Genomic DNA, 27,913 nt, shown 5'->3' with positions numbered 1-27,913 from the left:
AGTCTATTAGTCTCTATGTGAGAGTTTGTATGATCACACCCTGTTCCCTTGTGAGTGGAACCTCAAACTCGCACACAAAACCCCCAAACCCCACACACAAAACCCCCAAACCCCCAATACAGAACCCCCAAACCCCCCACACGGAACCCCCAAGACAGATGCCCCAAACCCTCTCTACAGCAGGGACGTGCGGTCAGGGAAGGCAGCGAGGCAGAGCCTCACCTGTCATAATCCAATGTAAATAGCGGTTTCGAAAAGTAAAAAAAAAGAATAATCTAGTAAATTAAAAAATCTCCAAATTTGCGAAGCTCCACTGCAAATACAAGAAGAGAAGAGAGGTGAGGCAGCGACGAGCTCAGCCTCCCCTCTGATTGTGCAACCCCTCAGTAACTGGATTGAGCTCGGACAATAAGAGCGTGCCTGTTACAATCTCAGTATGTCACCAATGTAATGGTTGTAGACCCCTTCATTTCATGTTCTCGCCTTCATGTAACTTTTTCACATATATGTATGAAGATATCTAGGCTCGCTGGTCTCGTCATGAAACTGCAATGAAAAAGCACCAGGGGAGGCAGCTATCACATCTGCCTCAGTGACAGGGACGTATCTAACACGCCCACCTCAGTTAGGGCACGCCCGCTCAGTGAGGCCACGCCCCCTCCGTAAGGCCATGCCCCCCTCAGTGTCTGAATCAGGCCCTGACACTAGCCAGTGCCTCACCAGCCATTGACCTCACCTCACGTCACTGCACTACAGATTCCCAAACCATCCACACAGAACTCGTGAACGGAACTCTCCTGGTTGTCCCTCATCTCACCCCCCCCCCCTCTTTTCAACTTTATGCAATTTCCGACTCTGTCACACGCACTTTCACACTCTACATTTCATTCTCACGTTCACTGTCTCACTCTGTCCCTCACATTATCTCTCCCACTTTCACCCTCACCATCACATTTACTCTCATACTCAATCTCTCTCTAAATCACTCTTTCACTCACTCTCACACTCACTCACATTATCTCTCCCACTCACTTGCATATTCACAGTCTCACTCTCATTCTCACACTCACTATCTACTCACACTCACTGTCTCACTCAATCTCTGATTCACTTTCACACTCAACATCACACTCACTCTCGATCTCTCACGCAAACTGTTCAATATAACACTCACTAACTGTTACACACACTCACTCTCACTGATACTCACTCTCCCACTCACTCTGACAATCACATTCACAAACTTTTTCACTCAAATCTCACTCACCAGTTACACCACGAATGGTTGGGGGGACACGTGGCCACTCGTTGAGTGGGAGGGGTCTGAGGGTCTGACGCAACAGAGACAGAGGGGCGTGGCCATAACCGTGGAGGTGAGTGACGTCACTGCACACGTGACTCCAGTGTAGTGAGACGTGCAGAGAAGGTAGCAGCACTAGCAGCACAAAGAGCCGAGCTCTTGTTGCTATTCTTTACGGGGAGTGGAGACGAGGAGGAGGGTGCACAGTGAGACTCACGCTCACTCACACACTTTCAGACTCGCTGTTTCACTCTCAAACTCTGTCTCACACTGTATCACTCTCACATACTGTCACATTCACTAATTTACTCTTTCTCACATGCACTCTCACTATCACACTAACTCATTATCACACTCACTCTCTTACGTTCCCCCTCCATAACTCACAAGCATTCAATCTCACGCTCACATTCACTATCTTACTCATACTCATTTTCTCACTCGCTCACTCACATGCACTCTCACACACACTTTTACTCTCCTGCTCACTCTCTCTCACATTCACTTCGACACTAACTCTCAAACTCATTCACACTATCTCACTTACACTGTCTCTCACTGAATCTCACTAACAGACACACTCGCACTCTCCAACTCATTCTCTCACTCTAACTCACTCTCACACTCTTACTCTCCCGCTCAATAACTCTTACATGCATTCACTTTCACACTCACTAACTCGCACTCACTCTCTCACTCGCTTTATTACGCTCCCACTCACTCTCATTAAATCCCCCACTCACTTATTCTCACATTCATTCACACTCAATCACACTCACTCTTTCATTCTCACTCAATCAATCTGTCTCATTCGCACTCACTCACTATCACACTCACTGTAACTCTCTCAACTCATGTTCACACACATTCACTCTGACACCAACTCTCTCACTCTCCCATGCACTCTGACAACATCAATCTCACACTTTCACACTCACTCTCACACTCACATCCCCTCACACACTGAATCTCACACTAACTCTCAAACTGACTCCCATTTAGTCTCAATCACTCATGCTCACTCACTAACTCTGATACTCACCTTCACACTATCTCAATCTCATGCATTCTCACACTTTCTCACTCACATTATCTCTCCCACTCACTTGCATACTCACTCTCGTTCTCACACTCCCTATCTACTCACACTCACTGTCTCACTCAAACTCTCACTCACTTTCACACTCAGCATCACACTCACTCTCAATCTTTCACTCTCTCATGTACACTCTTTCACTATAACACTCACTAACTTTTACACTCACTCACTCATACTCTCCCACTCACTCTGACACATTCACAAACTTTTTCACTCAAGTCTAACTCACCAGTCACGCAACGAATCGTTGGGGGGTCACGTGGCCACTCGTTGAGTGGGAGGGGTCTGAGGGTCTGACGCACCGGAAACAGAGGGGCGTGGCCATAGCCGGGAGGGAAGTGACGTCACTACACACGTGACTTCCGTGTAGTGAGACGTGCAGAGAAGGTAGCTGCAGTAGCAGCACAAAGAGCTGAGCTCCTGTTACTATTCTTTACGGGGATTGGAAACGAGGAGGAGGCACGGTGAGACTCCATCTCACACTCACCCACTCACTAACTCACTCACACACTCTTAAAGGCACTCTAACATTCACTGTCTCTCTCACTAACACTCACTCTTTCACTAAAACACTCACTAACTCTCACACTCAATCACTCTCACTCAAACTCACTCTCACACTGACTCTAACACTCACATTCACAAACTTTCTCACTCAAGTCTTACACTCACGGCACGAACCGTTGGGCGGTCACGTGGCCACTCGTTGAGTGGGGAGGAGAGATAGGGGCGTGGCCATAGCCGTGGAGGTGAGTGACGTCACTGCACACGTGACTTCCGTGTAGCGAGACGTGCAGAGAAGGTCGCAGCAGTAGCAGCACAAGTTGCCGAGCTCTTGTTGCGATTCTTTACAGGGAGTGGAGACGAAGAGGAGGGGGCACGGTGAGACTCGCGCTCACTCACACACTGTCCGACTCGCTGTTTCACTCTCAACCTCTGTCTCACACTCACTGTATCACTCTCACATATTCTCACATTCACTAACGTACTCATTCTCTCTCACATGCACTCTCTCACTCTCCCACTCACTCTCACAGTAACTCACTTTCACACTCACTCTCTTACGCTCCCACTCAATAACTCACAAGCATTCACTCTCATGCTCACATTCACTATCTTACTCATACTCATTGTCTCACTCGCTCACTCACATGCACTCTCACACACACTTTTTCTCTCCTGCTCACTCTCTCTCACATTCACTTTCACACTAACTCTCAAACTCATTCACACTATCTCACTTACACTGTCTCTCACTGAATCTCACTCACAGACACTCTCGCCCTCTCCAACTCATTCTCTCACTCTAACTCACTCTCACACTCTTACTCTCCCGCTCAATAACTCTTACAAGCATTAACTTTCACACTCACTAACTCACACTCACTCAATCACTCACTTTATCATGCTCCCACTCACTCTCATTAACTCCCCCACTCATTTTCACATTCATTCACACTCACTCACACTCATTCTCTCATTCTCACTCAATCTGTCTCACTCGCACACTCTCACTTACTATCACACTCACTGTAACTCTCACTCACGTTCACACACATTCACTCTGACACTAACTCTCACTTTACCATGCACTCTCACAACATCAATCTCAAACTAACTTTCACACTCACTCTCACACCCCCTCACACACTGATTCTCACACTCACTAACTCTCAAACTCACTCACATTTATTATCAATAACTCATGCTCACTCACTAACTCTGATACTCCCCTTCACACTATCTCACTCTCAAACTCATGCACTTTCACACTTGCTCTCACTATCTCACTAACTCTAAAACTCACGCACTCTCACACTCAATCTAATCCTTCCAAACTCTCACGCTCACTCACTCTCTCATAATCACTTTATACTTTCATGCTCACTATCAGTCACACAGGGTCGGCATCGTACCCACAACTTCCTGCATCCAGACTAATAGTCTACTGGTCGACTCATGGAACACTGGTAGACTAATAGTCCACTGGTAGACTACTAGTCCACTGGTAGACTCATGCACATGGACAACTGCCACTGAGAGTTCCCAATGGCTGGACCACATAGCAACTTCGCCCCATATTGCCAAAGCCTGGCCTTCTTCACTGTGGAACCCACGCCCTCAGCGATGTTGGCTCATTGCTCACTTACTGCACTTTCTCCAACATATTGCTAAAGTTTTGATTTAAAGCTTTCGTGACTGCAGTAATTCATATTCTTAGTTCTTTCGGTAAAGTCACGTTGAAGGGAAACAATAAAATAATATATATAAAACAATAAAAATTCTCACGACATTTTTATTTTTTATATATATATTTTATTATTTTATTGTTTCCCTTCAACGTGACTTTACCGAAAGAACTAAGATTATAAGATTGCTAAAGGTTATACCGGGTGACCTGCATCTTTGTCTGTGTGTGTAGATGGCCAAGGCTGAAGAGAAGGTGGGCTCCAGGAGCGACGTGCAATGGAGTGCGCTGCCCACATCGGACGGCGTTGCCATCGCCAGTAGTAAAACCCCACGAGGTGATAGATATGATTAGAGAAGTCATGGTGGGGGACGTCATGGTGGCCATAGTTGAAAACAAAAACAAGCATGTGAATGGTTTTGGAATAAAAATGTTGCGAGGCAGGGTGGCACAGCAGGAACACTCCTCGTGCATTTCTCTTTGGAGTCGGGATAATCTCCCCCTGCTCTACATGGGATTCCTCCAGGCTCTTCAGTTTCCTCCCACAGCGAAAGAAAATTATTAAAACATCCCAATGCAAAAAAATATAGTGTTGGTGATTATATGCAGTTCAGGCACTCAGTGGAGCTTTCTTGGGTAAACAAGCATCATACATTTTATTATCATTTCAGCAGGAAGGGCCCAATAAGCAGCCAGGTTATGTTTCATGGGTGTCCTGCGATCGTTTGGATGTTAAACAAGTCTTCATGTCAAAAGCGCCGTTACATAGGTGGTGATACCAAATTTGTCATTAGTCTGTTCTTCACATGTTACAGGAATACGGAATTGGTTAAAAATCCAATGGAAAAAAACACACTACATTGCTTAATGAATAAATTAAAGAAACGAAAACGTTTTATTTAACAAAACAATATTAAAACAATAGTACAGTATTAATCATCATCATTGTTCTTATGTTTGCAGAAATCTTGAAGCTCTTTGGGGATTTCCTGACCCCCACCGAGAGAAGCGAGGTCCTCACCGTGAATAACGTCTGGTATTTCGGCGTCCATAACAAAGGCTTTGGCACCCAGAACCATGGCTACGATGATGTCTACAACCATTATGTCTCGGTACGGCTCTCCTCAGGGCACGTAACAAGTGGAGAACATACAAAGTCTGCACACTGACAAACACCATGATCATCTGCAGAACAGGCGGACAACATACCCGACACATTCACACAATCACTCTTACACATGCCATACAAAATATTGCATCCATACTCAGTGACTGAATGAGCAGTGACTGGATCAGTATACTTAGTTGATGTGATTGCTCCGCAGGTCGAGCATGAGCACCTCAATTTCCGGTATGAGGTGCTGAAGAAGGTGGTCGGACCTTACAGCCAGATCTTCAAATGCCGTGACCACAAGACCAACACCCGAGTGGCTGTGAAGATGTGGAGACAGTCATTCAGGTAAGACTTCACAATGGCTTGCATGGAGAAGGCAGGACAGTAAATCAATTCGATCTTTACGTGGGTAGTGTTATGGTGCTCATATGTGTGGGTTTTCTCTGGATTTATGTTTAACTTCTTTCGCGCCGTACGTAGCCCACTGTATTAATCGCAGGTGTGATGAAGGACAACTGTCTTTTAGAGCGAGCGACATACTGCGTGTTACAAGGGTCACTTCTTGTAATTAATATGAATCTGTGGATTTCCGCTGTGCAGTGCTGAGGAAGACCACAGCCAGTGGATGGAGTACCACATCTTGCTCCAACTTCAGGGCTGGGCTAATGATGATGTCAACGTTGTCAGAATCCTCGACTTTTTCACCTTCAGGGGTCACAACTGCCTCGTCATGCAGCTCATACCGAAGTACGTACCCCGCTGTCTGAGCAGCTGAACAGAGACATGCAAAGCTGGCTGCTCCACTCCATTTTCACCTCCAGACTTGCTCATTTTTCTACAGCCACGCCAACAACCGGCAGTGTGGCGGCAGTGGTAACACTCGTGCATCATACCAAGAGGTTGGTTTCGATTGCTGACTCGGATATAAGTGTCTGTGTGGAGTTTGTTCTCCCCTTGTTCTGCATAGAATTCCTCTGCATTCTCCGGATTCCTCCAATAGCAAAACACTCGCACACAATTTAACTGGCATCCGACAAATTTGCCAATTCTGAGGAAATACCTTAAAATTACTCAGTTGGGATTACACATAGGAACAATGTCACCCCGACAGGAGAACTTGGCAGGACCCTCGGGAAAATGTGTTTACATTTAGTGAGGCTTCCATATGATAAACGAGTATAATAATTGTTATTGTTGACTCAGCCCTTTACAGGATGGCACTGACTTTGTGTTGTTGTCTCTTTAACAGAAGACGTCTGTTAAGTGCCGTTGATTGCACGGCACCCCAGCACATGGAGATGACAATGGTGAAACTCTTCACCAAGTCCATTCTCAAATTCCTCATTCAACTCCATGCAAAGGGAATCGTGCATGGGGACATCAAGCCGGTGAGTGGAGACCACGTTCAGCGCAACTGCAGCATTAATTTGAGTTCCCGTTCGGGGCTCGTCCTCGTAAAACCTAGACCCATTGATCAAAGCGTTAATGCATCCACTCTGTCCAACTGTCAATAGCTGCGGGTAATGATAACTGTCGTACAGAGGGTTATGTATGGGTGAAACTTAAGTTTAAAGGTTCATGCATGTGCATGCTTCTGCCTAACTCACACTCACAGCTACAAGCTCCGTTCGGCCCTCTTGTAACAATCGTTATTCAGGTATGATAAGAGCGCCCTCTTTAACGCCGGGTACCCAAGAGTGCTCTACATGAGATTATCGATTGGCATCATCTTATCTAAATACATTTGAATTGGCACCCCATCGGCAGCCGTCAGAAAACATTTTCTTGAGTCGCTATGAATAACCTTGGAAAAAGCATGTCATCTCCAATTCCCCTTTTAATATTTATTATGGTAATTTTGCTACATGATCAATCTTCTGCAGGCTGAATAGTTGTGCATGCCTGTAATTCAGCACTGTAGAGCCGCAGGTTGGTGGATCACACCAATGGTGTGAAACATCATCTGTGGCCCCTCCTCCTGCCTCAGAGTGGTTCTCGCTCTTCCAGATAGAATGAATACTGCGTGGCATTGGCGTATTACAAGTTGACATTATTATCATAACCTCTGAATGTGAATATCTTCTGAAACATCATCTGTGGCCCCTCCTCCTGCCTCAGAGTGGTTCTCGCTCTTCCAGATAGAATGAATACTGCGTGGCATTGGCGTATTACAAGTTGACATTATTATCATAACCTCTGAATGTGAATATCTTCTGCTGCCCATCGTCTAGAGGAACATGTCGATTAAAGAGCCTGGGGCAGGGACCATCCGGATGATGAGTTTTGAAAACAGCTTTTTGGTGGGACGCCAACGTGAGTCGTGAGTGTGTGGCTGAGTGTGAGAATGTGTGTTTATGCAGTTTGAGGAGCAGTAGTGTAGTGTTTATATTCTTTGGTTCTTTCGGTAAAGTCACGTAGAATGAGAATAAAATAATAAATTGATCAAATAAAATAACAAAATAATATTCTCACGACGTTTCGGCCACAACACAAGCGGCCTTCATCAGGTGAAGGGCCGAAACGTCGTGAGAATATTATTGAGTTATTTTATTTTATCAATTTATTATTTTATTCTCATTCTATGTGACTTCACCGAAAGAACCAAAGAATATGAATCCTTGCAGTCACGAAAGCTTTAAATCGAGTAGTGTAGTGGTTAGCACACTGCACTACGAAACTGGCGACCCAGGTTCGAGTGGCGGTTTTCTGAACCGGTCATGGGCCTCCCCTAGGTAGACTCAGTCTCAAATGAGTACCTGGTGTGGTGTGTAAACAATGCCACTCAGGAGACAAAGGCGGCCAGGCACGGTGCAGGTCACCCACCCCCTTCAAGTGTCGTTCCAGACTTCATAGGTGGTCACTAATTGCACTTGCCCCAACAATGTCTAAGGCTACAAGGGGGAACTTTTCTTTGTTTATGCAGTGAAGAACCGTAGTGTTGGGGTTAGTCGACAGCACTACAATCCTGGTGACTGGAGTAAAATGCGCGTTCGTGAATATCTGAACCAGTCCTGGGCCTCCCCTAGGTCGACTCAGCCATAAATGAGTACCATGTGCGGTGCCTAGGCACCACCACTTTAGGAGACAAAGGTGGATGGGCGTGGTGCTGGCCACCCATCCTCGTGTGTGTTGTTCAGGCCTTCATTAGGTGCTCGCTAAAAGCAAATTCCAGAGAAATTTGTTAAAGGCTATATTGGGACGTTTTGTGTGTGTGCGTGTACACGTGTTTGCATCTCTGCGCCTGTGTGTGTGCATGTGTCTAGACCTATGGGTGATTACATGTGTTTTTATACTTGTTTTTTTGTGCCTGTGTGTTGCTGTTAAAGGCTATATTTGTGATATTTGTCTTTTGTAATTCACAGATTCACAGATTTTTTGTTCCCACGCGTACCTTGCCCCAGAGGCGTACCTGGGCCACACGTCATCTTTCCCGGTTGACATGTGGGGACTGGGTTGTACAGTGGCCGAGTTGGCTACCGGACGCATCCTCTTTCCGGCCATCAACAAACACGACCAGCTCCCGTGTTATATGGAGGTATTGCCCACACAGCAGTAACACTGACAATTCCGTTATTGTCATCAATTTCATGACCAATTTGCTCTTGAAATTGCCCAACTCAGTCATTGCTTCTAACCACGTTCACTTCTCAGCGAGTATTTCCGCATCAAGGGTATTAACATAATCTTCAAAATTGGTATGACCAATAGAACATGAGACAGGAAATAGTTACTTACAATTCCCTGAGCAGACCACTTAAGTCGTCTCTTCTGTGAGAAAGAGGCATACAAGTGCTCGCGACTGGTTGCAGGGTTGTCCACACACAAGCTACTGAGTTGCATTCAACCACGTGACAGAACCAATTACTCAGGCGTAGACCCGTCAAGGTAACCGTGAGCAGAACGCATAGATTTTTAGAGCTGGTGTTATGACTCTTGATAGATTATTGCGTGAGGCCACGGATTGGCCACATGTAACCCTAAAACCACCTGCAAACAATTTGAATTGTCAGATGAACAAGCATTTATCGCGCCAATTATTGTTATTTCATCTAAACTGCTTGTAATGAAGACAATTGTCACAACCATATAAGCAATTTCAAATGAAGCCACGGGACCCATAACCTCCGCTGTGAATGAGGCAGATGGTGCATAGTATTTTGTGGTTTAATACCGCAGGAAAGACCAGGGCAGTCACTGGGATTGATCGGTGAACTTCTGCAATGTGCTGCGTACGCGGTTTTGCTGGGCCATGCCAATAACACTGCCGTGTGCCTGCATTCGAGAACCATCGGGAGTGGTAGCTGAGTGGTTAGCGCCCTGACCGTGTGGTGTTGAATGTTGGACCAGTCCTAGGCCTCTCAAATATCGACTCAGCATTAAATCAATACCTAGAGTGATTTGTAAAATAGCTACTGCGGTGTGGCCTTGGGTGCTGTGCCATCATCAGTAGGTGCTCACAGACAAAACATGCCACACAAGTGTTTCAATACTGTATGGGTGATCATTGTCTCTTTGTAAATTGTGTGTAGACCCTCGGGATGCCTCCTCAGAATTTGATTGATGGCGCGCCTGGGAGAAACAAGTACTTTGGTGAGTGAAGGGGCGAGCGGGGGAAGCGCGTTAAGTTTGAGGCAGAGCTGGGTCTGTTAAGAGTTTAGTGGGGCATTACTTTGTATAGTTAACTACTTCCACACGTGTTTTTGCAGTCATTATAATTCGTAATGCTTTTTTGGGGAAGGGTTAGGCCTCATGGTGATCTGCCCAAATTTGTGTCATTAAGGCTCTCCACCACCTGACACAGGCAAGCAAATTAAAGTACCATGAAGTGCAAGCGATTAAAGAGACGCCAGTTGTGACTAGTAATCATTATTTTAGTAGAATCATCTGTAATGTGAAGGGCAATGCTCAAAACCACGTTTAGCAATCAGATCGGACGTTTTTGGGAAGCTGCAGAGGCAAGGAGACGTTTCCTCCCTCACCTGCAATGTAGAAGGTCGTCGCGTGGATCCCCACCCTGGCTGCTGTACATTGCGGGACAATATCCTCTCCCCTTTGCCTGGTTGCCTCTGAAGAAGAGGCAATAGTTCAGTGGGCTTTACCTGGTAAAAAATAATGTTTTGCTTGAAAGAGATTAAATCACAGTTAAAATAGCTCTTCTTTCTTTACCTCTAGGATTTATCATAGTTAATAATTATTGATTGCACTTGGTATTTGCGCTATCATTCTTAGAATGCAAAGCTATCACAAAGGAAGGTGCCTGCTGTGTTTCACAGACACCAACTGCAGTCATTTCACAGTAGCGGGCATAACGCCAGCACGGTAATTTTATTACTTCACAAGGTCTGTAATGTCCCATTTTAAATCAAACAGCGCAAAGCATCATATGGTTAATACTGAAGTAATAACCAGGGCGGCTTGCAGAATTTGAACCATGAACTTCTGCAACAAGCGGTCAAAGCACTCCCACTGATCTATGTCAGAGCACTAAAAGATTTTGTTTCTGCGCTGTGGGTGTACAAGGGTGCTGTGGTTTGTTGTGATGTTTAACCTGGTCTGCATCATTCCTGCAGATGGTTCGGGGATGCCTTTGATGTCCGGACAAAGCAGGGTCCCAGGCAGTCACCCCCTCTACCTGGCACTCGGGAGCCAGGACTCGGAGTTCCACGACTTCATTAGCCGCTGCCTGGAGTAAGAACACACCCCCGCCCCCACCATACCACCGAGAGGTTTTCCCATTCAGTCACCTGGTAAAAAGAAAAGCGTTTAATAGTTTAACATCACTGGCGAACGATCACTAGCTCCACCCTTTATTCTGATTATTCTTCATCTTCCAAGCCATGTCTCCCATTAAACACCATTGTCCATAGTCTTGCATGTAAAAAAGCACTGACATAGAGACCCACAGACTCACATACTTACATGGTCCATGCACGTGTAGTGACTCAGTCGGAGACAGGGTTCTTAAGGGACCTTCCTTATTCCACACGTCAGGAAACCACATGTGCCCCGCGTGCGTACGCACTAGTCACACATCCATGTTCTTGAAGGTACTACCTAGCTGGAACAGTCTGCAGGCTGTTTAGCTTGCGGCGTCTAAGGTGGTCCGAGACGGCACCGAAGAAGGTGACGAACGGCGACACGGCGAGGGGATCCACTTCCAGCAACAGCCCCGAGCTCCGGTCCCGGGCCCCCTTTTATTCTCCTGGCGTGGCCTCGCCCCGCCCTTGCACCGCCCTCTTTCTCGAACCTACTAGCGGGTTCTCAGGCTTCCAGATCGATTTATTCCTGGGCTTCCCTTTAGATCTCCCTCTGCTGACGTGTGTACTGCCCCCTGCTGCCTCTGCCGCTTCCTCGTCAGCAGCCCGCGTTATTACACTACACACGTAAAGAGAGACCCATTTACTGTCATACACTCACATGGTCCATACCAATATCCGCCATTAGCCCCAAAGTGTGTGAGTTGCTCACACAATCCAGCCTGGTTAAACCTAGGATGGATCGAAGGAAGGCCAGCCTAAACGTCCCTAACAGGCACAGATGTTCCTTTAGAGGGGTCCACGTTTCACAAGCATCGAGAAGAGAGGGCATGACTGTGCCCGAGAAGATCTGAAGCTTCGTATGGAGCGACAAACTAGGTAGCTTCCAAACAGCATTGCTCAGCCGATAAATAAACGCCAAAATACTGCTGATTCAGAGTGAAACCTCTGCTGTCGAACCAGAGCGGGTCATAAGCACACTGGCCAGGTTTGGGAAACTCTCCACTCTCTCCACAACTGTTCCATGACAAACAGGGAGCTGAGGGTGTGGAATGTTTGATGATACAAAATACCCAGGCAAGTGCTTAGTTTTGGTGCAACTGATGGTAAGACCACACCTCTCAGTAGTACGCTCCAGGTTCAACATCTGTGCTTCTAACTTCGCCTCTGAGTGAGCAGCAATCACCAGATGAGCATACATAACTTGGTTGACCAATAGGGAGCCATTACTCGACCCCACCCAGGCATCGATCAGCCACATTAAATAATGTGGGAGGCAGAGGACATCCCGTTCGCACCCCATGGTAAACAGGGAATGGCTCTGACTTCTGGCCACATAGCTTCACCTGAGATTGCCCACCATCATGAAGGCCTTAATGTCCACACACTTACATAGAGACCCACAAACTTGCATACACTTACATCAGCCATACATTTACAAATACATAGACAAATAGACTCACATGCACTGATGTGTCCATACACATATAAAGACCCAGACTCATACACTCACATGGTCTATACACTTATAGAAACCAATAGACTCACATACTCTTACATGAATGCCCTTAAAAGGAACATATATCGATATATGTATATCATGTATGTGGAGGGGGCTCGGTGAAGGATGCCACTGGCCAAAGCCAGGCTACACGTACCTTGAGGCTACTGGACAGTTGTAAGCATTGACCCTCCAACAACAATTGAGGGTGGTGGAGCGATGTTCACAATGAGCGGACCACCAGGGGGACAAATACATCAAGGTGGCACAGTGGGGAGAACAGAAGGTTCATCTGCCAGTCATCACCAATAGTGGAGGATTTATGCATCTCCCTTTTTTATATAGTCAGGTCCTGCAATTTTTTTTTTATCAGGGCTCTATGACACAATCAGCCACTATTGAGTCATGACATAGCCAACATCGTGGCGTATAGGTTAGATTATTGCAACTCACTAGTCTACGGGACGTCTGGAAATAGCATTAGGAAGCTGCAGCATGTACAAGATTCTTTGCAAGATACAACCATGTCTGTCCAGTGTTCACGGAGCTGCATTGGATTACACTTGCTAAACGAATACATCACACTCAATACACACAAAGTGCTTACCACAAATGAACCACAAATGAACCACAACACCACTGAGGCAGTTAACTTTTAAATATAGATTGAAAACTACTTTTTTAAAACTCATGATTGAATGTAGTTTGTTGTCCTTCACCCGTACCTGCAATTGGCACGGTTGGCTATGTACGGTGCGAAATAAGTTGAACATACACACGTAAGTTAATGGACACAGTAAGATAAAAAAAATGCACATAAATCCTTACATCATTATCACCCTTGCCACGTCTGCCACATATTTCTGTGTGTCTCAACAGATGGGATCCAGCTCTGCGGATGACACCAGCAGAGGCACTGGCGCACAGCTGGCTGAGGGATGAGGAAATTCCGAGGGATGAGGAAATTCCGAGGGATGAGGAAGTGCCGAGGGATGAGGAAGTGCCGAGTCAGTGTGTCCCTGTTGTGGACACATCAATCCAATCAGAGGCATCCGCCAAGGAGGAGAATAGACAGTGGGGTGAACCCCTGCAGAAAGAGAAGAAGAAGTCACGTCTGGTTCGAGCATACAGGGCCGTATGCTCATTCTTCCGTGGCTTTAAGAAATGCACCGCATGCGACCATAATGCTCATCCTGGGCGCGTACACATTCCACACACCGTATACACACACGCTCGCCTAAGCCAATACATGAGCAACTTCCGGTGCTAGCATCAATATCAGATCCCATCTCCTGAGTTCTTTTACCCCCACACATTTAGAATAAATCCCCTCTTAACGACGGTAATTGATCCAAGAATACGATCATTAAGTAAGTTGGTAATTAAACAAGTACAGTCGACCCTTCGACATCGCGGGGGTTAGGGGTGCAGGCCCCGCGATCTGGAAAAACCAAGTTAAATGTTTTAGTCCCCTTGGTGAGCGAAGCAAGCACCTCCAGTTACTAAATTTTTTAAGTTATCTCTACATGTTCAGCCTTTGCATGTCGTCTGCTGGCTTTTGCGTTCTTTTAGCAAACTTAACTTTTTACAAAATGTAACTTTAAAAAATAAATTGTGTATATTTAAGGTATTGAAAGATACAATAGATTAATATTATACAGTACTGTACATATATTTTATGGATTTATGAGTCCCTAAACTTTTTGTGTCGTCTGCTGACCTTCGCGTGTCATCTGTGGCTTTCGCAAAACTCCCAAAAACTCCCCAAAAATTCCCATTTTATTTCTTATAACGACCCCGCAATATATTGAAACCGCAATTAGGAAAGTCGCGATGCAGAAGGGTCGACTATAATTTGGTCATTATGCAAGTATAGGAAAAACATGTTAAAGGCTTAATTTGTTTCCATAGCATCAAAAGTTACCCCTCTTCCGCCCATAAAACGTACTTTATAACGTTTAACAAATGTATATTATCAAATAAAGTTACTAACAACATGATAAACACATAATATTAGAAGAAACATGATTAATTCATTAATATTGCATTGTAATAAAAATCTACAAAGTTGCATGATAAAGCGAGACGAATATAGCAATACTGTATAGAGTAAACACAGTCTGCGATGACACGCGAGATGCGTATGCAGGCTGAACAATGACTGAGGTGCATGGGAAGCATCTAGATTCGCCTTGTGTGATCTTATGCCGAGGTAGTCATACAACCGCTTTTTCCAACTCGCACGGCATAGTTCTATTCACTCAATCGCGTTTATCCAATTCTCATCCGCGTTATAAAAAGGTGTTCCTTAATACAATATTTACGTGATGAAAACATGCTTTATAGCAGAACTGACTGTACACACTACACACACCACACACATGGGACTAGCCCATTAGTGTAGTTAGCCCTACGCTGGGCCCTGCCATCCTGGTTTTCATCCGGGCAGTCCTCAGAGGATGACCTCGCCACGGTTTCCAGGACATGGAAGGGCATAGCTGAACCAGCATTTGAGAGCTGAGGTGGCCTGGTGATATCACAGATGAAGCCAAAAAGGGCAAGTACCAAGGCCACCTGTTAACAGTTAAGATTAATTTTATTCATAGTTATATAAGTATCTTTTTTGGTTTAAAAGACGTAATAAAAATACAATATTCGTAACATCGTCTCAAACTCGTCTGTATGTCATGCAACTCGGAGTTCACATGAGCGGGGGAGGGGACGGGGAGGGGTCTGGTTCTTGGTTTCACCAACTCCCCCTTGAAACCCACGGTGGGGCTTGTGCCTCCTCATCATGCATAGAACGGTTCCACTCGGTGTGGGCGCTGATGCACAGTGGCCCCGATGAGTCACTTTTGGTATGGTCTGATTAAGGGCCCTTGCAATCAATAAACTCAGCCTCTCGACTTGACTACCGCTATGATGTGTTTACAGACACTACGTGGTGCAGTTTTTTCCTCTGGTCAAACAGTGTCCATTACCTCTACCGCACCTTTAGGCCCCAGGTGCCTCCCAAAAACCTCTATCATCTACACAATGCAAAAATTAAGCCTCGAGACCTCATGCACTGCCCTGAACGTGTGGTTAAGATGGTGATGGCTTTAATGTACACACGTGGACTTCCGATTAGTAAGGTTGGCTACGTATACTGCGAAATAAGTTCAACATACATACATATGTGGGCAGAGTCAACCGGCCCTTTATGTTCATGCAGAGCGATGGATACTCACTTTAGTTTGGTAAACTTAGCATCCCACCAACTCCGAAAAGGCAAATACGCACACTCCCACCTCGTCTGATACTCGGTAACACTTGGCTTGCTATCAAGGCCTATGAAGACAAAGCACCAGAGGGCCTCTCTGGCTCACTTTAACCATTTGTTCTTACAAGTAAAACTCTGGACCGGTTTTAACATTCAGTGTCTCATCAGCAGCAGATTCACCTTAATCAGGCTCAATCGAGCCTGACTCTGCCGCTGATGAGAACCTGAACGTTGAAACTCGTGTGAAATGTGATTCTCATCGGGCCAGAGGCCCATGGTGTAAACCAATGCATGCCTGCAGCTCTTAGCATCCAATCTGCCTCTCTCCTGGCTTCTCTGTGAATGTGGTATGAAGAAGAAAGGAAGTCCATTTCCCAAAACGTCGCCTATTGTGCCTATTGTATATTTTAATTCAGTCAAAGCCTCACATGCTACGCTATTATTGATGACATGGAGAAGGGTCATTGCAAAAAAAGTCACCAGTTCATTGGTTGATGACGTCATTAGATGGGGAGGGGGCGGCTTCCCTGACGTGTAAAGAGTGCAGAACACTCAGTGCAAGAGAGAGACACAGACACAGAAATAAACACAGCGACACAGAATCATGAAGACACAAAAACACACAGAGACACAGAAACACAGTCACAGTGGCAAAGAGGCATACAGAAAAACAGAGATACATAAACACAAAAACACAGAAACACTGAGACACAGAAACAGTGACAGGGACACGGTCACAGGAATACAAAAACACAGACACACAAAGATACAGAAACACATACAGACACAGAAACACAGCAAAAAAAAACCACTCAAAAACACATACAAAGAAACAAATATACAAACACTTAAACAGAGACATAAAAACAGACGGATAGAATCACAAAGACACAGAAACACAGACAGACGCATAGAGACACAGATACACAGATGTAGTTGAGGCGTAGGTCTCCCCCTTCTATTTCACTAACATGGTCCATCCGGCACTCACCCTGGATGCAATAACCTCTTTTTATTAACTCCAACACCACCACCACCACCACTCAGTCTGTCAGTTGGGGCATCCCTAATCCTGAATAGCCATGCGCATCGGGGTAACAAGGGGAAAAAACATAACTATTAACCACAATACGCCCGCACGCTTGTACGCACCTGCCATGCCATCCCACAGAGGTGCAGGCTGTGGTTTCTCGCTCTGAAGAACACGAGTAGCCAGGGCACAGCGTGAGTAGAACAGGCCCAGGGTAGAAGGTCATGGATTGTGTGAGCAGGGGGTGTATGGAATCTTCCGAGGGTAGTCACGATGTCTCAGCGCATACGACTGGGAGCACGCAGTGGTTCCGAATGCCTGTCAACCTGATATCTTCAGCCAAGTGTCTACCATTATGCTGACAATGCAGCATCGTGATAAGCCGCTTTGTATCTATATTCCTGGGATTCCCCGCTCCATGTCCCACTGGATCATGGTTCCGAGGTTAGCAGAGTTAGCCTAATAAACCTAATAAACATTGTACACAATGTTTAAACCTAATAAACATTGGGCGGGGTAGCTAATGTTAATGTAGGGAAGGTCTCTGACACCTGCAGTAGGTCTACACCAATCAACGGGCTGTTTACAAATGGTTTAGAGATGGGCGGGGTAGTTAATGCCAATGTGGGAGAGGTACTACGGAGCTGTGTGGGGTGGCCATTGTATTGTGAGGGTTTAGCATTTTTCTTGTTGCGATCGAAACGTCGTGATATTGTAATTAGTTTTTTTTATTTTTTCTATCTACGTGGCTTTACTGAAAGACCCAAAGAATATGAATTCCTGCAGTCATGAAAGCTTTAAGTCAAGATTCGTACCAGGTAAGGCACACCGAGCTAAAGAGTTATTTTTCAAAGCTACCTGGCCACAAATGATAGCTCAACGAAGTGGCTTTTCCTTTGGAAATTTATAGCATTCAATGTGTCATATATGCAACAGTACTATGGTGATAATGCAAAACCTGGTTAACAAGATGGTCAAATGTTTGTAAGAATATTGTTGCAATTGTTGAAGTGACACGGACACTTAGATTATGCACCCAATGCATGAACATCCACACGGCTTGTTCAATCTACTGCTAGATGAATGCCTCACCACAATGTTTTGGTGTCTGTTTGACCATCCCTTGCCGGGCGGTCACGCGTGATGAATCCACTTCTGGATGAGGGCTTCCCTGAAGCCGTCGCCCTTTCCACAAGCCCGCGATGTAACAATCCACGCAGCAGCAGCTCGGGCTGCTGCTGCTGTACGCACCGCTTTATCTCCCCGGATGTGGTCAATCCCAGACGCGCTCCGTTCGCTTGGTCGCCACTCCCCTCGCCGTTCGTGGCCATCAGTCATCGCCCCTTCTGGCCGGGACGCGTCCACTTCAAAGCCCCCTGATGATGATGATGTAGCAGATGATGATGATCATTATCATGTGCATCATGTAGATGATGTGGATCATGATGTAGATGATGTGGATCATGATTTGGACGATGCTGATGATGCGGACGATGGTAATGTGTCCGAAGACGATGGTGGTTGGTCATGGTGATGTGGATGATGGTGATGTGGATGAGGGTTATGTGGAGGATGCTGATGTGGCTGAAGATGATGTGGGTGGTCATGATGATGTGGATGATACTGATGTTGATGATGATGTAGATGATGATTATGATGTGGGTGATGATGTTGGTGATGATGTGGATGATGATGTAGATGATGTGGATGAAATTAGATTCGAAGCTTTCGTGACTGCAGGAATATTGTGGTGCCACCACGGCAGAGTAGCTCCGTTGGGGACCGTGCCCACCGCCGCGACACCACCCCCTTGGTGTGACAACGCCGACGCGGCGAACTTCGCCGCACCCCCCCCCCCCCCCCCAGCACGAACGCCGGAAGGGGAGATCACCAGGGCTGATAGGTTTTTTTTCCAGAAGCCCCTAATGGGATTAAGTTTCATTGTTTCCTACGGCCAGGAATTTGGGCGATCTCCCCCCGTAGCTGGCACGAACCGCAGCGACGTGACCTGATATTAAAATCACGTAGTTGCGGCAGAGGCTGTAAAGCCACCACGGACGAAATTACACACGCGGCACGGGGCGTGTGAACCACGAGATGCCTGTTGTTATAGATGGAATTAGGAACTGAATGCCCTTGATTATAGGTGAGCTCACGGATCCAAATGACAACAGGATAGGAGCATTCAGGCCTTTGAATGAGCAGGGCGACACGGGGTGGAAGCATCTGAATGCCTTTTTGCGCTAGATAAGGTCACAGGACGGAATGCCTTTGTTAGGATCAGGGATCTAGATAACAAAGGGGTAAGAATATCCAACATCTGAATGGACAGGGCCACCTGGGGTGTGAGAACCACAGTGCGCCTTTATTATGAATGGGATTAGGGACTCGATGACAATGAGATAAAAATAACGCGACTTCCGATTGGGCTGGGCAGCATAGGTGCGAAAGCATCGGAGTGCCTTTTGTTATAGGTAAGCTAATAGACTCGAAAATGAAAAGGCACGGGCGATGATGTGTAGGGTCCGTGCAATATGTTTGGTGATAGGTAGGATAAAAAGGAGTTGAGGGGGACAGTAAAAAAAAGTCTTCTTCTGCATAATCATCGCGGTCCACGGGGTAGGAGGGTCAGCCGTTCGAGACGTCCGTGCGAGGAGCCCAGCGCAGCTAGACTCAACCCTCTCCGGAGACGACTCACAGTATCGCCTTTCTACAGCGTTCAGCGCAGCAGAGTGGAAGCAATCGTTAGTAGAGGAGAGGTAAGTTTGGGCTATTGAATAGAGGGTAGAAAGCGGAGCTATAGGCAGGATAAGCTGAATCTGGGTTCCTCGAGGAATAGGTTATGAGGGCCTGCTGACTCGCACAGACACTCGTAGTTAGCGGGATACTCGCGGGGAATAAAACCGCTAATAGAGGATAAAGCTGTGTCGTGGTCGCTGTGAGTGCGAGGAGGGAGACAGAGTGTTTGGTGTTCGCATACCGGAACGAGGGTGTACAGTACTGTTTTGCGCTCGTGCACATACGCGGCTGTTTGCGGCTGATACGAGAGTAAAGAGTGCTTGGTGGTCGTGCACACGCACGGTTGTTTACATCGGGGCGGAGCGCTTAGAGTGCGCGTGCCTACGCGGCTGTTTACGGGTGTGCTGTTCGGCGGGCGCGTGCCTAAGCGACTGTTTTTGGTGGTGTTTAGCGCTCGGGTGCCTGTGCGATGGTGTTGTGGTCGCGTGCCTGCGTGATTGCTAATCGCGAAGTAGCGAGGTAAAGCGCCGAGCGCACGCGTATTCGCGCGACTGTTCAAACGGGCTCTTTAACTCAGAGCCGGGCGACCCTCCTCAATCGGCGGCGTGTGCACGGCAAACGTCTCACCCGCCCATCCCTCGACTCCAACCCCCTTGCATGCGATTGGTGTACTGGGCTGGGCAGGGGGTAGAGGCACGTTTGTTATTACTGGGCACGTGGAGCGGAGGTGGGAGGGAGACACGTGCCGCCCAAGTCTGTTCACGGGCGGGAGGGAGTTTATATGGGCGAACGCGCTCCTCGCGGTACACCGCCTCGCAGCGCACCACGAGCATTAAGCGACGTGCCCTACCCATTGGTTAATACATGCAGACACGGTCAGCAGCACAGGAGGGCGGGGTAGTGGAGGTCGCTAGCCCGAACCCCACAGAGCAACCGGGGGGTAGTGGGATAAATGTGGCGGGGGAGTCGGGAGCCAATGGCCCCGACAATTCGGTGATGGCGGGGGACATTTGCCCCCACAGTTTGGCGTCAGAAGCGGTACGAACCCCCGTGTTACCCCACGCGAAAATAAGGCATATATTCACCGGCCGGGGTACCCCTTCGTGGAAAGCTTTTGCCCGCAACATCCTAGGGGCTAAGGAAGTTAATGGGTGGACGGACATGCAGGCGTTACGTCAACTTAATATGAATCTGGATGGGCGGGTAGCCGATTTTGTGGAAGCCCTACCCACAAGCGCGCAGACACAGCTAGAGGAGCTGATGCGCCGACTTGATCTGCGTTTCGGTACGCACGATGAGGAGGAGGCAAAAGCGGCCTTAGAGGCACACCGTCGCCAACCCAGCGAGGACCTGCGCGATTATGCGGAGGATGTGCTCGAGCTAACAAAGATCGCACGCCAGGGGTACATGACGGAGGTGATTGAGGAGCTGGTCGCAGAGAAAATCCAGCGATACTTAACTCGCACGGCATGGTGGCAGCCAGACATGAACTGTACACGTCTCCCCTTTAACGCCCTTGTCAAGCGCGCGCAAATGTGAAATAATTTCTAGCGAACGCGCGCAGCTCCAAGGACTGGGACGGGAGCGCACCGTCGCAAGCCTGTCCACCGAGGAGGAAGAGGAGGAAGATGAGCTCGCCAGGAGGGTAAGGGTTCGGGAAAGGGAGCCCCCGGTATCCCACGAGAAAACCCCGGGATGTGTAGCGGGGATACAGACCGGCATCGGGGGGATCGACAACAAGGTAACCCAAGAAGGTGAAAGAATAACCCAAGTGGACAACAAGGTAAGCCAAGTGGGTGAGAGAAAAACCCAAGTTTACAACAAGGTAACCCAAGTACGGGCGCATATAACTGCGCTGCAGACTACGGTGGAGACGGTTCAGACTGAGGTGGGAGGGCTGGCCGGAAGGGTAGCCCGACAAGAGGCGGAGTCTGGGCAGTGGCGTTCGGGAGGAGAAATAGGGAGCGGGCGGGGAGGCTCCTACGGGGCCGCCGCCCTTCCCCGAGCATTTTACCTGTGCGACCGTCAAGGGCACCACGTAAGGGACTGTCCTCAGATCGCCCGCGTCAGAAACGCGCCACGGTTAAACGCCAACGCCCCCTAGACAGTGGACCACCTAGGGGTGCAGTCAACACGGTCCCTTTGCAGAACGACGATAATAATAATGGTGAGCGAGTGACCCCACGCAGATTTCGACCACAACACCCAGGGACATGGTGAGCACGGGCGACTGGCTGCGGGAGCTGGTGGCGGGAATCACGGGGGCCACGTCACTGGTGGAAGGACAGGTGAACGGGCAGCGCACCTGGATCCTACTGGACACGAGAGCCGTAGCCTCACTCGTGAGCGCCGTGCACTGCAGCGTGCTCGGGGTTGACGTGAGCCGCCTGCTGGCCCCAGATCGCGCGCTGCACACAGCGAGCGCAGCCGGGATGGAGTTGCTGGGAAGGATTTCCCTCGAGGTCCTTCTCGGAAACCAGGTGTGCACACAGGAATTCTAAATCTCGAGTGTATTGTGCCAAGAGTGTATTGCAGGTACGGACCTCCTGGAGAAACTGGGCCTCAATGTGCATCCCCGCCAGGGATGCGCCACCGTGGAGGGCAACGGGGAGCGGATCCCGTTCCTGGGACCCGAGCCGAATCGCCCTCGCTTCACACCCATGGCCGCTACGCTGGTGTCGGCCGTCACCATCGGGCCGCTCGCCGAGATGCTGGTGCCAGTTGCAACACCCTCCACCGACCCCACACACCGACCTTCGGGCGAAGTAATGCTAACTCCTCACCCGGAGTTGGCAGCGCGGTACGGAGTCGTCGGGTCAGCCACGCTGGTAAACGCAGATGGGGCCGACTGTTCATGCGGGTGTTTAACCCACACAGTACCCCGGCGATGCTACGACGACGCACCACAGTAGCCACCATACACCCCCTGCACGCGTGCCACTCTAACGATTCGGTGTTCGCACTCTGGGCGGAAGAGCCTGGCTGGCCCGAGGACAACCAGGATCTGGCCTGGCGGGTCGGCCCGACTCCCCGAGCCGAGATCATCCCTTTGCATGACGCGTTACATGTGCCTTGGGCAGACCTACCTAAGGGGGAGGCCGATCAGCTGCGTGGGTTGTTGCAGGAGTACGCCGATGTGTTCAGTGAGCACGATTCGGATGTAGGTCGGACAGACTTTGTTAAGCACACAATTGACACGGGTGCAGCCCGACCTATCAAACTCCCCACATACCGGGTGAGCGCGCCTGATCGGACCCAGATCAAGGAGGCAGTCGCGGATTTACTACGTGATAACGTAATCCAGACCTTGACGAGCCCCTGGTCTGCCCCGGTGGTGCTAGTGATGAAAAAGGACGGGTCGACTCGGTTCTGCGTTGATTACCGAAAGTTGAACGCAGTCACTCTCGGCGACGCATTCCCCAAACCGCGCATCGACGACACCTTTGACAGTCTCACAGGAGCACGGTATTTTTCCAACCTCGATCTGGCGTCCGGGTACTGGCAGGTGGAGATGGCAGAGGAGGATCGGCTGAAAACCGCATTTACTACACCGATGGGGCTGTTCGAGTTTCGAGTGCTTACGTTTGGACTCACTAACGCGCGCGCGACGTTCCAGCGGTTGATCGAGTTGGTAATGCGGGGCTTACAGTGGGAACAGTGGATGATTTACCTGGACGACGTGATAGTGTTCAGCAGATCTCTGTCCGAGCACTGGTCCAGGTTGTGAAAGGTGTTCCAGCGACTGCGAGCAGCCCATCTCAAGCTCAAGCCGCGTAAGTGTTACATTGCGCAGCGCGAGGTAGACTACCTCGGACACCGAGTCAGCGAGGCGGGGGTGCGCACTGATCCGGAAAAGGTGTGCGCCGTAGTGGAATGTCCATGGCCCAGGAATCTGACGGAGATCAGGTCATTCTTGGGACTCACCACATATTATCATCGATTTGTAAAGGAATTCAGCGAGACTGCATGCCCCCTCACCCAACTCACATCCCCTAAGAACCCCTATCGATGGATGGAGGCCTGCAAAACGGCCTTCACCACCCTCAAAGACCACCTCACCCACACCCCCACCCTAGCTTTCCCCCATTTCACCACGAATTTTATCTTGGGCACCGACGCCTGCAGCAGTGCGCTGGGCGTGGTGCTGTCACAGGTACAGGGTGGGACGGAGTGGATCATCGCATACGCCAGGCGGACCCTGAGTGGGGCTGAGCTGAATTATTGCGTGACCCGTCAAGAACTGTATGCCGTGATCTTCACGTGTAAACGGTTCCGATCGTATTTGTATGGCAGGAAATGTCAGGTGGGCACCGACCATTATGCCCTGCAGTTTCTCCTTACATTCAAGGAACCACGGGGGCAGATGGCCCGATGGCTGGCGCAGCTGCTGGAGTACAACCTGCAAATAGAGTACCGAGCCTGGCGCACGCACGCAAACGCGGATGCCTTGTCAAGGCGCCCCGCGGTGTGCACCGAGACAAGGGTGGAGGAAGTCTGCCCGTGCTTCACGGGGGGCCATTGCCGGCAGGTGGTGGGTCCCCAGGAGCGCACCGAATCCAACGCCCCCCCCCCCCCCCGGTGAGAGACAGTGCAGTATGCGCAACAGAGACCCCAGCAGGGGGAACCAGGGACCCGGGGGACAACTCGACGGCCATGGAGCCCACACCCTGGGGCCCGACGTGTCGCCCAACCCCACCCAATCGGATCCAGGAGGACGTCGGCTGCGCCTTCCCGGGCCTGGACGACGAGCAGCTGAGATGGACCCAGCTGCGGGATCCAGATCTGGCAGCGGTGGAGACGGCTCAACGGTAGAAGAAGGACGCCCTACCAGGACGCTGGAGTGGTTTGTATGCCTGGTTGTGCGTGCAGAACGGGGTAGTATGGGAAATAACCGAAGCCGGCCAGCCGGGATGCATCTGCGTTCCCGCCCAGGTGCTGCCACAGCTGCTAAGTCTGGTACACGACCACCCGCTCGGGGGCCATGACGGGGAGCATCGCACTCAGGAAACCCTGCGTCACCAGTATCTCTGGCCCAAGTTATCACAAAACGTGGCCACCTGGGTGCAGGGCTGCCGCGCGTGTCAGCAATGTGGCCGAAACCGGCACGCTATCAGGTACCCCTGAGACCGTTCCACGTCAGCGGGACGAACCAGCTAGTTGGCATCGACCTGCAGGGACCATTCCGCGATTCCACCGGGGCAACCGGTATGTTCTCGTAGCTGTGGAGTACTTCACACGCTATCCCGTAGCGGTGGCCATCCCCGAAAAGACAGCCTTCATAGTGGCCCGAGTGTTCGTTGAACACTACGCACTTAAGCACGGGATCCCCGAGCGACTCATTACTGATCAAGGTAGTGATTTCGAGGCAGAGCTATTCCATGCGCTGTGCCGGGAGTTCGGAATCCAGAAGGACTGAACTACGGCGTATTACCCCCAGGCAAATGGGATGGTAGAGAGGATGAACCAGACCCTAGCCGGGAAGCTTAAATGCATGGCGGCCGGGAATCAACAGGACTGGGACGAACATCTTCGCTATGCTCTGTTCGCCTACGCCACCGCGGTACACACATCTACGGGACAGACCCCGTTCCTAATGATGTTTGGTCGAAAGTCTCACCTGCCTACAGATCTGCTGTTCGGTGTCCCTCCGCCGCAACGGGAGGAAGGGAGCTGCCCCATGGACCACCTGATGGAGACCCTACGAGAAGCTAGGGTCCGGGCCTGCCCGCAAGGCGAGACCGCACACCAGCGGCAGGAGTGGAGCGCCCAACCCCGAATGGAACCCCCGTTCTACTCGGCGGGCTCTAAGTTGTGGCTTGCACACCCCTCGCGTCGGGGCCGGACAGATGGGGACGTTAACCACTTACTGGCGGGGACCCTGGATGGTTGGGCGACAGATCTCCCCCTGGACGGTACTGATTCAAGGGGGAGAGAGGGGCCGGGAGATGGTAGTCAATGTCCGGCGACTGAACCATGGAGGGCGACCCCAGCGAGGGAGAACCCCAGTTTCTACAACGGAGTACGTATATAATAATATAGTGCTTAAATACCATTATTATTGCACGCCCAGGGGGATGGGTATGGGAGTAGTGGCCCAGCCTGCCAACGTGTTACCCCCCCTGCCTCGCCAATGTAGGCCAGGATGGGTGCTCCGCACCGGCCTAGGCCTGACCAAGCCTATGGTAAGTACAAATTTCCTTGCTTCTTACGCTAAGAACTCAGGTTCATTGTTTACTATCATTAAACAAATACGTTGCCAGATATTACAATAAAAAATTTTGTGTGCACATAGGAACTCTGGCTCATTGCTGACTATTATGAAACTTATAAGTTGCCACAAATTACACAAATTATGTTTGTGTGCAGATAAGAACTCGGGTTCATTGTTTACTATTATGAAACAAATACGTTGCCAGATATTACAATGATGTTTGTGTGCACAAAACAAAATTTTCATTATTAGCTTGATAAATATTCCCTTTTTTAGCTGTGCTTTTATCACGCTGCGATGGTGTATTGCCAGTCTATCATGTGCTCTGCTGCCTGCTGAATAATTAACGTCAGTGCACTGCCACTCTATTATCTACACTGCTAATATTCCTTTTGACCATTATGAGTGTATGCCAGTCTATAATCTGTTGCCTGTTTCTTTACCTCACTCAGTGTACTCCCAGCCTTTCATGTCCACTGTATTCTGCTTTTTCAGCTGCTGCCTGAATTGGCAGCTTTTTATGTCAACTGTAGCAATGCTTATGTCATTGAGTCGGCGTACTGGCAGTCTATAATCTAAACTGTAGCCTGCTTCTCAACTTACCTGTGCGTAATGCTGCTCTTTAATTTACACTGCTTTCTGCTTATTTCTTCAATGCATTTCCATTGTTTCCATTGCTCATGTCACGCTATTTACTCATACGGAGTACTGCGATACTCAGAGCTGTGCCATCATCGGGGATTGCTGTGCACGTCGATGTGTGTGTGTGCGAGTCGATGTGTGTGGGTTTGAGTCCATATGTGTGCGCGTTTAGGTCCATGCGTGTGTTTAAGTCCATGTATGTGTCTGTCTTTTACGATTGGACAACGCTGATGTGTGTGTGTACGTCCAAGTGTTTGTGTGTCAGTGCAAGTGTGCGTGTCAGTCCATTTGTGTGTGTATCAGTCGCTGTGTGTGTGTTAATCCATGTGTGTGTATCTAAAGTAGATGTCTGTGTGACACAGTTCATATGTATATGTGTGTGTAGGGCAATGTGTGTGTCAGTCTATGTGTGTGTGTGTAAGTCCATGTGTGTGTGTCTTAGCTGATATGTGTGTGTGTAAGTACATATGTATGTTTACGTCAATCCGTTCTTGAGTCCACTTATATCTGTGTGTGAGTCGATGTGTGTGTTTGTGTCGCTGTATGTGTCTACGTCCATAGATGTGTGTAACTCCATGTGCGTGTATCTAAAGTGGATGTCTATGCGTGTGTGAGTCCATATGTGTGTGTGTGCAAGTCCATGTGTTTGTGTGTGCGAGTCGATTTGTCTGTGTGTGTCAGTCCATGGACATGTGTGTTAGTCGTTTGTGTCCGTGGCTCCATGTGAGTCCGTGTAAGTCCATTTCTTCGCGTGTCTGTAGGTCCATGTGTGCGTGTGAGTGAATGTGTGTGCTTTATTGACCTGGTCAAGGCCTATGATACCATCAGTAGGCCTGGCCTCTGGGTTGTTCTTCATACTTTCGGAGTCCCTCAGCCTTTGCTCAAGATCTTTAAGGACCTTCATGATGGTGAGTGGTTCCGCGTCAAACTACGTGGCCGTCAGTCAGAGCCATTCCTTCTACACCTTGGGGTGCGACAGGGATGTCCTCTGGCTCCCACATTATTTAACATATATTTTGACCACGTAGTTCGTGAAGACTTCAATGGCTGTACCGGAGGAATTACCATATG

The sequence above is a fragment of the Petromyzon marinus genome, chromosome 73 (genome assembly GCF_048934315.1).
Source record: "Petromyzon marinus isolate PM22_M1 ecotype Great Lakes invasive population chromosome 73, UKy_Petmar_22M1.pri1.0, whole genome shotgun sequence".
In the NCBI taxonomy this organism is placed as follows: Eukaryota; Metazoa; Chordata; class Hyperoartia; order Petromyzontiformes; family Petromyzontidae; genus Petromyzon; species Petromyzon marinus.
Note: the sequence above shows the minus strand (reverse complement) of the source record.